Below are 16,428 nucleotides of genomic sequence, written 5' to 3'. Positions count from 1 at the left end.
GTATAAAAACAGAAATATTCATTTGGCTGTCATTTTTGTTCATGGTCAAAGCAAAAAACAAAACAAAACCCAAAAACCTGCATTGCTTTGCAAATGGTCCTCTCGGTGTTATAATTCGTGCAGTGTAACAAGAAAGGTGAACAATTAGTTGCTTCTTCATGCCTCGGCCTCGGGGAAATGACCAAATAAGTTTTATTTTGGGGCATTTTCCCATCCTTATAATTAGTCTTTTCTAAATTGATTTCTAATCAGCACATGCCCTGCAGGCTTAAATTTTAGAGTTTAGCAGTGAGCTACCTACAGCCCATAAAATGCTCAGTGTTCATTTTGGTATAAACTTTGATAAACAGTTAATTGATACAGAGAGAATATTTGATTTGGGAGTATTATTGCATAAAAACAATATAATGCTTTATCCAACATGCTAAATGCATTGGTTCTCCTAAAGCTGGAATAGACAGCATTTATTGGCAACACTTGACAATAAACCCAAAACATTTTCGTCATTATTTTGACAAAGGACTACGCTTCTTCTTCTCCAGTTGGCTCTATTTTTAGGATTTAAAAAAATCTAGGCCATGACAGAAAACGTTGGCCAGTAACAGGTATTTTCAGATCTCGGCAGAGACGTACTATAAATTAGCATAATAAGCTGCAGCAAGATACATGCTTTTATAGACCGTAAGCTACAACAGTAAGGTGGTTAATGGATTCTCCAATTAACAGGCAAGTTATTTTCCCCCAAACTCAATACACTAAAAAAAATATGCTTCTCTTGAATTTCATGCCAGCAACATGTTTCTAAAACAGGGACAGGCGCATCAAGATGCTGGAAAACCAATTATTTTGCAACAGGTTGGGATGTCCTTTTTTTTGTTTTATATACCCAGAGAGGCAGAGTCTGTCACAAGTAAGGATGGGCTTTCGTAAGCAGCACAGAAGGAATTCATGGGCACACAGTTGCACAGTTTAAGAAGTGTTTTTGAACATGTGACTGCAAACAGTGTGAAGACCTCATCATCTACAGTAAATAAAAGAGGGCGTTGTGATGGTGCGCTGCCACCTTACTGCAAGAACATTCTTGTTTTGAATCTACCACATGGCTGCAGCCTTTCTGAGTGGAGTTGCTGGAAATGTGAGTTTTTCTGCACACTCTGGCTTCCTCCCAGAGTCCAGCGATATACACATGAGGTTAATTGGTGATTCTTAATTGGCCAGCAATTAGTCTGAGAGCAAATAATTGACTGTGTCTTTGTTAGCCCTGTGATAGACTGTCGACCTGTCCAGGGTGTACCCTGCCTCTCTCCTTATAACAGCTGACATAGGCTACATCCCCCGGTGACCCTGAATTGGATAAGCAATTAAAAATATGGACTACACATTAAAACATTATGAAATTTGGGGAATTTTGAAAAAATAAACAACTTATGTGTGCAAGGGCTGACTACCAGTAATGAATAGCCATAATCTTCATCCATTAAAAACTTCTTTGTTGGAAATCGTTGCGTGGGCTCAGATGCTCTCCTGAAACTGATTCGGTGAACACAGTTCAGAGCTACATCCACAAATTAGAACTTTATCTTGTAAAGAAAAGACTCCCATGAAACAAAATCCAGAAACACTGCTCATTTTTCTGAGTATGAAAGCATTTTAGAAGTGAAGCTGAAAACTGTCCTCGAGTGTTTTCAGCACACAGTTCAAAAGCCTGCATCCATGACATTCATAGGGGTGCATTAGTGCACATGACATGTGTAAACTGAACATCTGTCAGGGTTCTGTTAACGTTATATATACATATAAAGGTTTGGGAGGAAAATATGCTGCCATCAAGATGATGTCTTTTTCAGCTTAAGCATTGCTTATTTTAGCAAGATGATGGCAAATTATATATTTTTTTAATTATTTACACTATGACGGCCATAAAATAAAATGGTCTTGGTGCTAAACTGCCATGCATTTATCCCCTACCGATCCATTCCCTTTTCCAACCCAGGTCACTGGAGAACTTTCATGGACACTGGAACAAGAAGCATACACCTTGGCACCTTAGAACATGTGGAATAATAATACAGAAAGCCTGTACGTTCTCTTTGATTTAGAACCTTTAGTATGTTTTACCATTTAGCATAATACAGACTTTAAATTACAAAGCTGCTTGCGTCAGTGTCCCGACCGTTTTGAAAAGAGGGTTGTACATCTCCAGAAGAGGGCTGTAATCTACCCAGCACTTCCTCTGTATCTCAGCCCTCCAACCCCCATCCTCAATTTAGTTGAAATAGAAGCTGCCATTTCCTCCTGTTGAGTGCATGTTTCTCTAACAGAGAGGGCTGGCCTGAGATTCAAAGGCTCAGATGGTTCAATTACAAATGTAAAGGCAATTGAGAGGTTTTATCTAGAGTGTTTTTCATGAAGCCACCAGCGATTGTCAGATCTCTACATGTCTGAGATTGCTTAAAACACCAAAGAATAACGGCTCTCTCAGAAAGGTCGGATTACTAGATGAATTATTTATGCTGTCTATGTGGATGAGGTTTGTTTCTATTACAGCTGAACCAAAATTGCTTTACACAATCCTTTGGTGTGTTTTTTAAACTCTTTTAAATGGTACCAGAAGACTGTTGAACACACAGACCACAGTGTTCCTTCACCATATAATCGGAGATGAACATGATACAGGAAGTGGTATGTTTGGCTCATACATTCAGAGCTTGAGTTTCTTGGGAACCTAAGCAAAACAAGAAGGGGCGCAAACATGGAAAATACAGTTTGGACACGTCATAGTTTTCCTTGTTGTCTCGTTGCCTCCGTGTGAATGAAACTCCCTGTTTTAACCGGTATTGTGCTCACAGCAGGATGTTCATCACAGACGCTCCACAGCTCCACTTCTCTTCTATTAATGCCCCGCCTCGCCTCGCCTTTCGCCCATTCCTCCTCTCCTTCGTCTTTTTTCCCCCTCTAAGCCTGAAGCCAGTTTAACTCAGCCACACCAGCTGCCTCTTACTGCCTGACATTATTGCCTCTTCTTCGTCATCCTGCCACCATCTTTCGAGAGAGTGGTTCAGAAGTAATACTAAAAAAGAAAGATGAGTAATTAATCAATTATAAATTAGCCTAATTTATTTGACTAAATGTGAGCTGTCATCTGACTCTTAGATTCAAAACGGCATGTAGGTTGTGTATGCTTCTCTAATTTGAGATTCGGGTAACGTGACGAATTTATCTTTGCTCGGTTAGGAAGGGACCTCTTTGCACCTGAATCTTAGCAAATATCAGAGCATTTTAAAAATATAATTTAGACTGCGAAGGACTGACAGTTTGGTTGACGAGAGGCCGACAAACCGATGGTCACCAAGCCAATGAAACTGGATCAATCACCCATTCACACAACAGCTGGATCAGCTGTTTTCATAAGTTGCTTGTGACTGGCCGAAACAAATTGGTATTTTATATTCATTACAGTTGTAAACACAAGCTTTACAGCTGAAGTGTGGCCTTTTCAGGCTAACGCTAATAAAACATCTTCGTCCAAAACAAAAATTCCCAGCGGTGAATCATTTGCTCAGTTACTGTTCCACAGAGCACAGATGCTTATTATTGAGTAACAATCAAATTATCTTGGATTATCGGATTTGGGGCAGGGATAGCTCAGTAGGTAAAGTGGTCGCCCCATGATCGGAAGGTCGGCGGTTCGAATCCACTTAACGGCTACCCTGAGGTACCCCTGAGCAAGGTACCGTCCCTACACACTGCTCCCCGGGCGCCTGCTTAGTGGGCTGCCCACTGCTTCACTGAGTGAATGGGTCAAATGCAGAGAAAAACAAGTAATTTCCCCATGGGGATCAATAAAGTATCCATTATTATTATTATTATTATTATTATTTGATTCATAACTTGTGGTATAGCAGGAAAAAACAGGTCAGCTAGATCGCAGAATATAATAAGAAACATGAGGTTTACGGCATATTTATGATTCTTTTGTTGTTTTTGTGTTTATCTAAACATTGGTTCAAAATCTAAAGACAATCAGTTCACCGCTAATTTATTTTCTATTCAGCTGTTTTCTTCAGTACTCATGAATATGAGTTGTGTACTCCGTCATCCTTGCAGCTTCATCACAAGGCCTGTTCAGCGATACGCATAAAGTGCCACCCATCTGTTATTATTGCATGATTGTACCAGTGTGCGCACAGCCTAGGAATAAGTATTGATGTCAGAGCTTTTCAGTAGTGAAGTAGTCTATCTGAAAGACATTTCAGGTGCAGACAACATAGTAAAACATCAGAGAGAAGATATCCAAAGCAGGATTACTTTTTGACAGACAGTCCAGGGTCTTTCTCTTTTTTTGTTACGTTTGAGCAAAGTCTGAAAAACAAAAATGTCACGGGAGAGCTGCACTGTGGCTGATCACGTGCTCGGACTCCTTTGAAGAAACACGTACAGCATGTAAGTAAGCAAAGAAAAAAAGCCTTTATACTACCCTTCTTCTCAAGGGATACGCAGTGTGCTTCAAAAAAAAGTAAAGAAAACAAGTGTCTACATGAGGGTGCGTGTGTTTAGACCAAGAACAGATTCATGCAATAGATTCAGAAAGAATCAAATCGTTTCTACTTTAGTGAGGTAGATTTAATTTAAATTTATACAATCGCAATTTTGGTCACTCACTCAACACTCAAGCCCCTATAATAATTGAGTAAAGCTGCAATTACAGAAGTATTTGCAAATTTATTGAACTTCTTTTTCTCTTTTGAAAGCTAAATTTCAGTTTCTACTTGTGAAGTGATCTTTATTCATTTATTCGTCACCTTTTCCAATTTCTAAAAGACACCGGTCTTGCTGCTCTCTAGCAACAACTGGCAACACGAGCTCAAGATTACATCATGCAGGTACCTTTGGTCTGCAGTTTGAAAAGCCTGATGGATCAGAAGAAAGTCTGCTAAAATTCTGGATGTGTCTCTTTTTCTGTTTCTCTCACAAAGTCTCCCAGACATCTAAGAGGGGCAGATATACTCTGCACTTTCAACATCTTATCATAAGCAACCCCCTTCCTTAACAATGACTTTCTCTGCCCAGGGTTTCGCTGCTGCTTTTCCCTTTCCTTCTTTCACTACATCCCATATTCCTCTCCTAGTACGTGGAGGCGATAATCCTCTGGGTGGATGATTTAGATGATATGCTAAGGAGTTCATAAGCTTGTCTTTACCTGCATATATTTTGTACTGTGTGCGTAGGTTGTGCATGCTCAATCTGTACTGTATATTTATACAAGACTTTCATTTTCATATTGGAAATGTGGCCGATTTATATTCTTAATCCAATTATATGAGAAAAACATGGTTGTTGTCTGACTAGAGTTTCACAGATTGCATGTTGTGATCAAACCTTTGTTTTTGAAGTGTCACTTCTCATATGCGTTCTGGAAGATGTAGGGTTATTGCAGCATGATGATGATTGTATCAATGCGGCATTGGCTTTATTAACACTCTTTTGACGTTCTCTTCCTTGGCCTGACTTCCCCCTCAGGTAGGGAGTTAATAGGTTTAATCTAAAGTCAGCATGCCAGATGATTAGTGTTGTTAAATCCCAAACTATGTTGTAATGGCATCGAGCGGAAAAGCGTTTTGAGTCATTTGTCAAAGCCACTGGAAGGGAAGCTCCCCTTTTTACATTTGCCAAGTGTGTCCACTCTTCCATCATACCTTCCTTCCTTTATCTTTTTCTCTGTTGACAGTTTCCTGCAGGTGCAATGAGACTTGATTATTAGAACGTTTCCTTTTGTCTAACTAAAAAGTAGAGTTTCAAGTGGCTGAAGGAGATGTGGAGACACTGCATGCACACGGTCAAAATGACGTGATTTCAGATAAAGAAACGTCAGCTGTATTCTCTTCACGACGAGTTTGTTGGAACCTCATCCAAAAGTGGTTCTTTAAAAAATATACATGCATGAAAACATGACCTGATAGAAAAAGTTGGTTCACTGCAGACAGAAACACGGTTTGTCCTTGCTTTCCTTTTAAACCTTTCTATTGGGGATCAGCTGTGAGTATGCAGTGGCATTGTGTTCAGTAACGCCGTACCACAATATGGTGCTGAAAATGTCTTTGTTGCAGCGTTGTTGCTATTCCAAGCCAGTTAAGGGGGTTTACAAAGGCAGCTCAGGTTTTTTGTCTGCCATGAGCTATGTGCTTCTGCGAGGGAAGGTATCTCTCATGGCTAGTCAACCATGCTTCCATTAGAAAAAAGATGATCTATTGAAATAACGCCAATGACCTCCATCCACCGAGCTTTACTAAAGAACGCATCAGACCATGATTTATTGAATGCTTCACGTCTCTGTGGAGGTCACTGTCTGCTAGAATCTTTTATATATGGTCTTAAAAACCCATCCATACTAATATGTGTCTCCCATTAAGTTTCACGACCGGTGATGCAGTTGATGACATACAACAGAAAAATGTCTATACCTCCAGCTGTTAGAGTGATAGTAAAAAGTGATGTCCTTTAATTTGTTTCGGTATTGATCATGTACTGTTGGCCTTTGTTTCGTTTATCAGTACCAGCCTGGGTATCTGTCCTTGAGTAATTCAAAAGAGGGGCCATTGCACTTACATGTACACATGTAAGATAGCTTCTTTTTTTTAATCTTTCTTTACAGAGATTGGCGAGCAAAGATTCAGCCTGCAACATATTTTTCATTATATACTGAAATAATCAGGTGTATAATGTAGTTTGCATAGCTTTCAATTATTATTTTTTGAATAACCATTTTCCACAGTCAATACAATTGACATTTTTGCTATATTTAAAAAAAATGAAAAGTCCAAAAATCATTTAGATTATTTTGTAACGTTGTAATTGGAACACTCAGTTACTGTAACCATGGTGTGACATGATAAGAAACCACAAATTCACCATGCAAAAAGAAACTTTTAAAGTGGTTTCAGGAAATTGGATGCTGTGTAAAAATGTCTATTAGAAAAAAGATTGCAATGATTTGAAAATGTGTGAAATTATATATTTAATTGAAAACAGTGCAAATTCGGCATACAACATGTTAGAAACATTATAAAGTTAAAAAGTGTAAAAACATTTCTGAAATACCAGTTGGACATCTAGACGTTTTTATCATTTTATGTAAGAAATACAAAAATTGCAACATCTTTTCTGGTTACAGCTTTTCCTCAGCTGTGGAACAGAAATGCAGAAGCATGTCGTCCATTGATCCCCACTGGAGTTTCTTGAACTTCCCTACATCTTTCTAATCTTACACAGTAATTGATCTAAAGCCAGTGTGTTCCACAACCCAGTTTTATTTCAATTACTTTTTGATAGAGGTATAGAAGCACCTGTGTTCGTCACAGGATGTGAGACTTCTTTTTGGTGTGGGATGTGCACAAAACATGAGCATAGCTAAGCTGAACGGCAATGATGTGGAGCTCATGCTAGTCTATTTTGTCCAGTAATTTTAATAAAGCTATTTAAACACAAAGTTATTGCTTAGGAAAAAAGCAAGGCAACATTACTGCACAGTTCAAAGACTGAGGTTTCAATGCAGGCTTTAATTGGGGGGGGGGGGGTTAGCATTGTTTTTTTTGGTTTTTTTGGGGTTTTTTGTTTTTTATATATTTGAGAATTTACCCTTACAATTTTAAGAACTTTTTTTTCCTGGCATTATGTCAGGTAGATTATTCTATTCCTTGGCTGCGTTCAAACTTTACCGAGCTGTGACCCCATGTGCAGAGTTACATTCCAAAATATTTAATATATTCTTTTAGCTTAGGTATTCAGCGTGGACACCCACCCAGGGAAAGGTGAACGAATCCTGAAGCTTTCCAGTCATCATCTGTCAGAAGCCTACTAAAATATTGCAGCTTTCAGGAAGTGTGGAGTCTTTCTGGGAGGCTTGCTCTTTTGAAGCCCTGCTATTCCTCCAGCCCTTCTTGTCACAACATTGCACTGGCAGTCGTTACAGTGACAAGCTCAAAGAAAGCTGCCTGGATGAAGAGGCGTGGCCAGATAAGAGCCCTGGCAAGTTCACTGAGCTGTTGACATTTCCTCACAGCAAGTCCCCTGGTTCTAATTGGCTACTGCTGATAAGATTCCCATGTTGTAATTGGCAGCTGCTGATAAGATGCTGTCACCTGCTGCAGTAGTCAGCAGCACGGGGAGATGACAACGACTCAGCAGTCAGTAGGCGGACAGGGCTAAATCCAGGGCCTGAACCTTGTTTTCCAGAGATTCTATTCCAATCTGGGGTTGGCGCTGGCTATGGCAATCGTGCAGACCAGGGAGCAGGTGCTTAAAGAACCTAAAAATACGTCTTATCAATTCGTTTCTTAATATGAATGAAAATGCAGTTTCTCTGCCTTTTTTTAAAGACAATCTGTCTCTGCCTGTGCTTATCTATGCTCTTGTCATTGCTGTGATAAGGGCTGCAGTAATTCTGAAAAAGCTGTATTTCTGTGTAACAATAACATCTGAGCACTATTTAAATCTAAATGGGTACAAACTGCTTTGTGGGTTGTTTCTGTCTGCTGCTAGGCCATTATCTTATGAAATCATATCCATATTAAACTTATCTGTCATAAGTGTTGGGGGTAGCAGGTTGTTCATGCACATTTCCATGAGGACAAGGGTAGGTTGTCTGGCTATTTATAATTCCTTAACTGTATCTAGGTTTTTTGGACATTGTGTGTAAACTGTAATGTTTTGAAGTAGACCACGGCAGACATAACAGAGCTCAAACAAGATTCAAAGAGATCCTGAACTACATGCCACAGACAACTGTGCTGCTTTCTGAGATATTAGGGCAGTATTTGTAGCCAAGTTATCCAGTTACTATCTCCCTGCTACTTCTCTGTGCTGATGAACAGTTGGTCGATTTCAGAAGCAGGTGCAGTTTCAGGGAATGCATCTCTGCTAAACCAGCCAAGTATGGCATAAAGATCTGGTGGAGCTGTGATATCAAAACTCCTCTTTGCATAAAAATGATTGAAAACCAGAACTCCAGAATTACAATTAAGACTACAATTTAGAATGTTTAATGGTTCAGTGTATAAATATCACAACTAGATTTCAGTAGATCAGAGCCAACTGAATCAAGTGCAAAATCCTATTCATTATGACAGGGCAACACTGGGGCTTCCACAGTGCCTGCTCCTGTGTATTTTCAATGCATTAGTTCTCAGTTTGTGGGAACATCACTTTGTTGGAACATGGAATTACACACTAATCAATGTGTATTTATGAGTACAATATTCTCTTTTCAATTAAATGAACTAAAAAACTTTTAATTGTGAAAATATCTTAAGGAAAGGTCCCAGTACTTTGGGGGCTCCATATTGTAGTGGATTACACATTTCAAATTCAAATTTTTTTTATTTGTCACACACACACAGCCATACACAGTATGACATGGGGGTGAAATGCTTGTAGCTGTACAATGCCCGACCATTAAATGACAGAAGAAAAGTTTTACAATATTTACAATTTACTACAAAAATGTACAAATTAATTTAGGAATTTACAGTAAAGAATGTGCAAATAGCAGAAGAGATTATAAAGATAAGGATTATAAATTATAGGAATTATAGGATTATAGGAAATGTGTGGTGGTGCGTGTGGTGACGTGTGGGAGAGTCCAGTCTTATAGTGACGTGTTTGGGAGAGTCCAGTCCTACACCTGGTTCAGGCCCCGAATAGCCTGGGGGAAGAAGCTCCTCCTCATTCTCTCTGTTTTGGCCTTAAGGGAGCGGAAGCGCTTCCCAGACCTCAACAGTGAGAAGAGTCCATTGTTGGGATGGGAGAGGTCCATCATAATCTTCCTAGCTTTGGACTTGCACCGCTTGGTGTAGATGGACAGCAGGTCAGGGAGCTCTGATTGAATGATGCGTTCTGCCGAGCGCACCACCCTTTGCAGATCTCGTCTGTCCTGCTTGGTGCTGTTCCCAAACCAGGTGCAGATGTTTGACGTCAGGACGCTCTCGATGGTGCAGGAGTAGAAGTTCTTGAGCACCTTCAGTGGCAGATGGAAGTCTCTAAGTCTTCTGAGGAAGAAGAGACGCTGACGGGCTTTCTTAACCAGGGTGTTGATGTGACAGGACCATGACAGGTCCTGAGTGATGTGGACACCCAGGTATCGGAAACTGTCCACTCTCTCCACTGGCGTGCCACTGATGATGAGGGGTTTGTAATTCCTCGCCTGCTTTGTAGTGAAGCACATTTACTTAAAAAGCAAAAGGTTGCTGGTTCAGTTCCAGCTGAAGATGAATATCCCTTTTGGGCTGGTGTAAAACTAATTTTATTTGCTTTTAATCTCTGGTCACTTGGTTTTATAGACACTGGAACCTTTGTGGGGATCTTGATACAATCACCGTTACCAAAGAATGAGCTTATAAGGGAAGTATCTGATGTAAGGTACAGCTTCTGTATCGGTTCTTCGGTTTCCAGCAAATTCCATTGTCACTCACTTCCCTATTTGGCCTGTCACCTGTCAACAGGTCAGCATTTGGGAGGTGTACAGGTCACCTACATGCACTGATGCGCAGTTAGGATTTTGGAGGATTGCACGGGTGCATGTCTGCAGAGGGTGAAAACCACTCTGTTTGCTATCCGAACAAAAATGTCTACACAGATGGACATATTTGCTGGACCGTGAATCTTTACAGGTCCATGCTGTCATTAACAACGCTGAACTTAATTTGTCCAAGTTCCTGGGATAGTCATGTCACAAAGATTCACATTTTTTTCACCTTATCCCAGGTCTTTACTCATTCTTGTGCAGCTGACTGTGCTAAATCCGGGCCACTTTCTTTCTGTAGAAATTTTGGTCTATTTGGACATATCTCAGGCTATACTCATAGATTTAGCAGATGTTTTTGCTGGCAGAAGTAGCCTGAGGTCTCATGGGTATGAGCTGGAACTGCTGATAAAGACATTTTTGCACTATTGTGTCCTTAGCCTCAAAATCCAAGTAATTAATGCTTTCAAAACTCTGACTAAAGTTTCTACACTCCTCTTGACTTTACTTCCTTTCTGCCTTCCTTGAACTGCGGGCCATAGTTTCTTGCAGTCCGTATAATTTTTTTTGATTGATCTTCAGGAAGTAATTATGCTTCTGTCTTTATATACATAAGCGACTTTGCCAGGCAGAGTTTCCATGTGAAACTTGCTACAGCTCCCAGAGTTTGTCATTGTTTGTAGATGTCTCAAACAAATGCTTTTGCTCACAGGCACCAGGACGTCCAGTGTCACTGGAGTTCAGCTTCACAGTAAATTGTTATCTGTCAATCTTAAAGATTTGTTTCACACCTTTTTCTTTGCCTACTATTCTACCTAGCAACAGCAGAGAAAACACGAGTTTAAGGTTTATTGTTTACCATGTACACATAAAAAATTGTTTCATGAGGCACTTTTTTCTTATATTTTCTCCTAAAGGAAACATTTTTTTTTTAAATTCTGATTGACGATTTCAGGTCAACGACCAAATGTGACTCAATAAAGTTTAGCGTTTCCATTTAACAAAATTGAACAAGAACAGTGTTGAATGCCCTTCTCTGCCTCTCTGAGATCTCCTTACACACAGCTCTCTATTGACTATCGGTTTCAGTTTATTGCTATTGGTGTTTCTTTATATGGAGCCAGAATAACAAGCTGTCCATGTGGCCAATAATAGTCACACTTGGAATCACCTGAGTTACACTAATGAGTAAGTGACTGAGTGCGAGCTATAATTGCCATGGTAACCACTGACAACAAATTATTTGCCATCAAATTTAAATTCGTGTAAGTAGACTGGTGATCACATGGTTTGGTTTGAATGAAATCGATCATACAAATACTTGTAGTTGCTTAAAGCCTTCGCTGTCAACAAGTTATGAAATAATTGTGCCTGAACAATTTTTTCTCAGTGACTTTATGTAATTATAAAGATTTTACAAATACCAATGAAACGATATAAAACTGACTCTTTAAGGTAACTCGGTGGACATTCACTTTATCTTTAAGCTGAGCTGATGGAGACACACTGTCTGTCAGAGGCTTGTAATTGTTTCACAGTTTGCTTCAGGACTGTTCCAGCTGTTGATTAACCACGACCATCAAACGCATTTTCTTTCCAAGAACGGCATAACAAGCAATGGGGACCTAAAGCACTGTTACCGCAACAAAGAATGACAGTCATACAACTTTTTTTTGTTTTTTGTCTCAGGCCCTGGTCTCTAGTTCTGACAGTTTAAACTTCAAAGAAGAAAGAAAGGGGATTATATGAAGCGCTTCAAATTGTTTTTCTTTCTCAGAGTTGTCAAGCTGTCCTTCAGGCATCAATAACTACATTCAATTCATGTCTCTTGTACTAACCGAGGGTTTGGCTGCATAATGACTACTTTTTAAACAATGAGCTAAAGGCTTCAAATTGGGCACAGGCTGACTGCAAAGTATCAGTCCCGAAGCTTTGATTGGATAGCGGTCACCGCATTCACTTAATGCATCACAGTGTGTTATGTTTTAATATTCACCTATTAAAACTGTACTACCGTGAGAAGACATGTTTTATAGGTTTGGTTTTTATGTTTCATCTATAGCATAATCTCTTCCCTAACTCACATCCTCTGATCGAGGTCTACCTCTGGCTGCCTGGCATGTTAGCAAATTTTCTTTAAGCTTTTCAAATGTATTATTATATACTGTATATCTGCTCTATATAAATACTCACATAAATCTTTACTTAGGGTATCCTTTTCTCCTGCTTATCCTCTTGGGATGATGAAAGACATGAGCACTGACAGAACTGAGGAGATTAATAAGGCCCTCTGAACTTCACACTTGGTCACTCTTGAGATTTCTGCCTGTGAAACCTGAGGGTGGAAAAAAGGCTGCAGATTTCTCTTGACACTACCTTTGTTTTTAGGTTTTCCTCTGCTGTCATGCAACAGTTTAAAGAAGGGAGGGGTGGGGGAACCTTTAAGCTTGTGTTTCAGAACAATAAATAAGATCCATAGCTAATTGTGTGTCTGTGCAGTAAAGATAAATCAGGGTTAGAGGGGAAAGCTTTATTTGAAGGGCAGTAAACACCAGTATCAAGTATGTTCTTTCTTTTTAACCCTCTTCTGTGTTGAGATGATGTTTACAAGAGTGTTAAAGGGCACTGACTGGCAAATACAAAGAGGCGAAAGTGTTTGCATTCTGAAGGGAAGGTCTCAGAAGGCCATGATAGAGGCCATTGTATTGATTGTAGCTCTGTTTTAACAATTTCATTTTCAAAGTAATATCTTCCACTACTCTTCTTGTGCAGTGAGTAGCGGAAGGAGGTTCAGATTTTTAATTTAATCACCAAGAGGGTTATCATGTTGCACGTCAATAGGTTTCATAGTACATCCAGGAATGCCAGGCTTACTACTGCCTCTTGTCTGCAGTAGCACTAACCTCCAATAACTGAGCACAGAGAGATGTTTTTGGGGTTTTTTGCCTTAGACTGTGTGCTTGACATCACATGTGGGATCAATTATACTGCACAGCTGTTCAGTTTCTCATCAGATGTAACCAGCTTTGAACTACAGGCTGTAGTACAATTGGGATTTTATGCATTGTTTTCCCCTAAAACTGGAGGCTTTCCATTTTTTTTCTTCCCCCCTTGTCCAAGTTGCCATCTGATCCATCCTCAGTTGGCAGCATTTTTCACTGATCCTTGGTTTTTGCTTTCTTTTGATTTGGCATCATGGTTTAGTCATTAGAGACAATTTCATACATATTATAGGGGACTAAGCCAAGGCAGAAACCACCAAGATGACGTTTTCTTTTTTTAATTAACGTTAGCGTTTCTTGAAGTTGTAGAATTTCAAAATACAGATGTGCAGTATGTGAAAGACATTTGACACATTTCCTTTGAACAATTTAAATTCTGACAATTGGTCTGCATGATTGCATTTTAACATGAATATTTTCACATGCCGATTAGTGGCACCTACTTTTTTTTGTTTCAGTTAGTTGGCCGTGGCAAACAGAGAGAGCTGGGAGTGTCAGAGACCGGGTTAGCCTCCCTTTACAAGAGTAGATTGTTGACTTAGCGATGTTCAGATGTCATTTTAATTTAAGAGTGGAGAGCCAAGGCCTACCTTTTCTGAACCAGAGGCCATCAATACATATATTTAATGTTAAGTCATGCACTTAAAATTTAAACTTCAGAAATTTTAACTGAAAAGTTGAATTCAATTTCAGAGCTCTTCTCAGAGCACGTAAGTGTTTAATACTTACCAACTTTAGGACCTGTTAGAACCTAGATGAAGTCAGAAACAAATTCATAAATGTTGACTCCTCATTTTAAGGATATAGTAATGAGAGTGATGCTTAGCTACCTATTCTAAGCTCCTGCATTACTCTGCAGAGAAAACTCATTGCTGGGTCTGTTCTCCTTTGGTGTGTCTGTGAACCAGTGCGAGACAGTAAGAAGCTGTAGTGTTTAATGTTTTCTCTGTGGTATAAATTAAAGCTCTGTTGCATTATTCAGCTTTTGTTTAAAGTCGTGTTTTATTTCAGCTGTCTTACCTTATGGACTTACCTTTGATGTTGAGTTTAGATGAAGCTCAGCTACTGTTGTTTCTCCGTGTACGTGATTGTTTTCAGGTGAACATACAGCCTCTGCAGGAGAGATCGAAGTTATACAAATTGCTCATAAGTAACATTTTGACACGATTATTAATGAATGAGAGAGTTCATTTAAAATGTACATGAATCTGGGTGTCTTATTTCATCAATGTCCATAATAATATATACATTAAATGCATTGACATTTCTGCTTGAGCAGAGTAATGTGAAGTAGATTAGGTCACAGGAAAGTTAAACACCATTTTTTAATATCTAACGACACGAACGCTTTGTACTAAGCTTTCGTGAAAGCGCTCCAGGACTTTCCCCCCAATTACGTCTCACAAAAGGTCTCACTTATTTTCCCATTGTAATCAGCCAAGCAAACATTATAATAGTTTTTAATTGTTACCATTCATTCCTCTGTTTTCTTTACCGCTTATTCACTTAGGTCATCGAAGCCTGTCCCAGCTATCATCACGTCAGAAAAAGCTGATCTAAAATCTGATTAAAAGTATTGGTACTTTCAGTGCATGCTTACCAAATAGTAAAAAAATAAGAATAAATAAAAAGAAGAGAGAGAGCGCTGTTACAGAGTCAGGGTGGCGCATTTCTGGTCTGACCAGAGGCGCTGTTTAAGGAGTACATGATCTGTGACTGCTCTCATTGGTACCTTACAGTATGTGTCACATTCATCTCTGTCACCCTGATGATTCTTACCAGAAGTGTTTGGCTTTTAAGCCACTGGACACCCAAACACAGACTCTCAGGAAAAACAAAAGAAAAACCGACACAGACCAGGCCACAGTGTCGCTGAGTGTGGTCAACCGGAACAACATCCTGTTTCTCAGCAACTCCAAGAACTCTAAACTGCCTGGAAATCTGTGGAGTCTGGTGACATGCAGAACATGTTGCTTGGATTTAGTGGTTCTTACTTTGCATTCCGGCGTATATTGAGCAAGGGGACAAATACTCGTTTATGCCAGACATGCAGAATGTTACATTAGCCATCTGTTTAGTTATCATAAAGGTAGCAGCTAGCGGCTGTGGCTAATTAATAAAACAATAACACTAATGTTGGAGGCAGTCCTGCCCATCTGTAACATTAATCGGTAGGTAAAGATTATTTGTAAAGCGCTTTGAAGAGATATATTGTTACAAAGTGATGTACAATCAAAATAATAACAGATTAAGAATATTAGAAATAAAATGGAAAGCTAAAAAAAGTGAGCAGGAATACAAAACCCCATAAAAATACACTAAAGGAAAGAAGACTGAAAACAGTGACTCAAGAAGTATCTCAAAAAAGACCTCCTTAAATATGAAAGCAGCGAACTGCTTTTTTAAGGAGTCCACAGAGTCGGCTAACCAAAGTTAGAGTAAACTCTGTGCCACAGGCTGAAAAGCTGCCCCTCCCGGTCACAACCACCAAGTTCTGAGCCCGAGTGTGTTTAATAGGAAGCTGAAATAATTTGGAACTCTGTATTTCACTACAGGAATTGTAAAGTAAATCCTAAAATCTACTGGGTGCTAGTGTGAAGAATACAAAGTAGAACTAATGTGAGCTTAAGAGGTGTTGATAGTTGGGCAGCAGCAGCATTTTGTATAGCTTGGAGGCAAGTAAGCGGTGATTTGACTAAGCTTATAAATAGGCCATTATCATAATTTAACAGGATAACATAATTATTTGTGTCCAAAAAGTGTTTCTCTTAAAGTCCCAGATGTGAAAACAGATGTGTACAGTGTGTATCATATCAACTCTGATTGCTCAGCAAGGAGCTGTAGTGCCAAGTCATAAGAGCAGCACTACGTGAGACAGCCTAAAACTCTGTCCTTTCTTGTTATGCACTG

The 16,428-nt window shown here is 39.4% G+C and overlaps 1 protein-coding gene across 12 annotated transcripts in view; it reads left to right on the top strand.

Annotated features, from left to right (window-relative positions):
* The window catches only part of enox2 (ecto-NOX disulfide-thiol exchanger 2), a 186,741-nt gene that overhangs the window by 99,769 nt on the left and 70,544 nt on the right, over positions 1–16,428 (top strand). Inside the window, exon 1 of one of the 12 annotated variants that reach the window (XM_026146471.2) lies at positions 8,140–8,292. The exons of the other annotated variants lie outside the window; for them this stretch is intronic. The gene's annotated coding sequence lies outside the window, so the exon portion shown is untranslated. Of the gene's footprint in view, positions 1–8,139; positions 8,293–16,428 lie in introns of those variants that run through there. 12 annotated transcript variants of the gene reach the window in all.

The sequence above is a fragment of the Astatotilapia calliptera genome, chromosome 2, assembly GCF_964374335.1.
Source record: "Astatotilapia calliptera chromosome 2, fAstCal68.1, whole genome shotgun sequence".
In the NCBI taxonomy this organism is placed as follows: domain Eukaryota; kingdom Metazoa; phylum Chordata; class Actinopteri; order Cichliformes; family Cichlidae; genus Astatotilapia; species Astatotilapia calliptera.
This window is presented reverse-complemented; position numbering and strand designations above follow the sequence as displayed.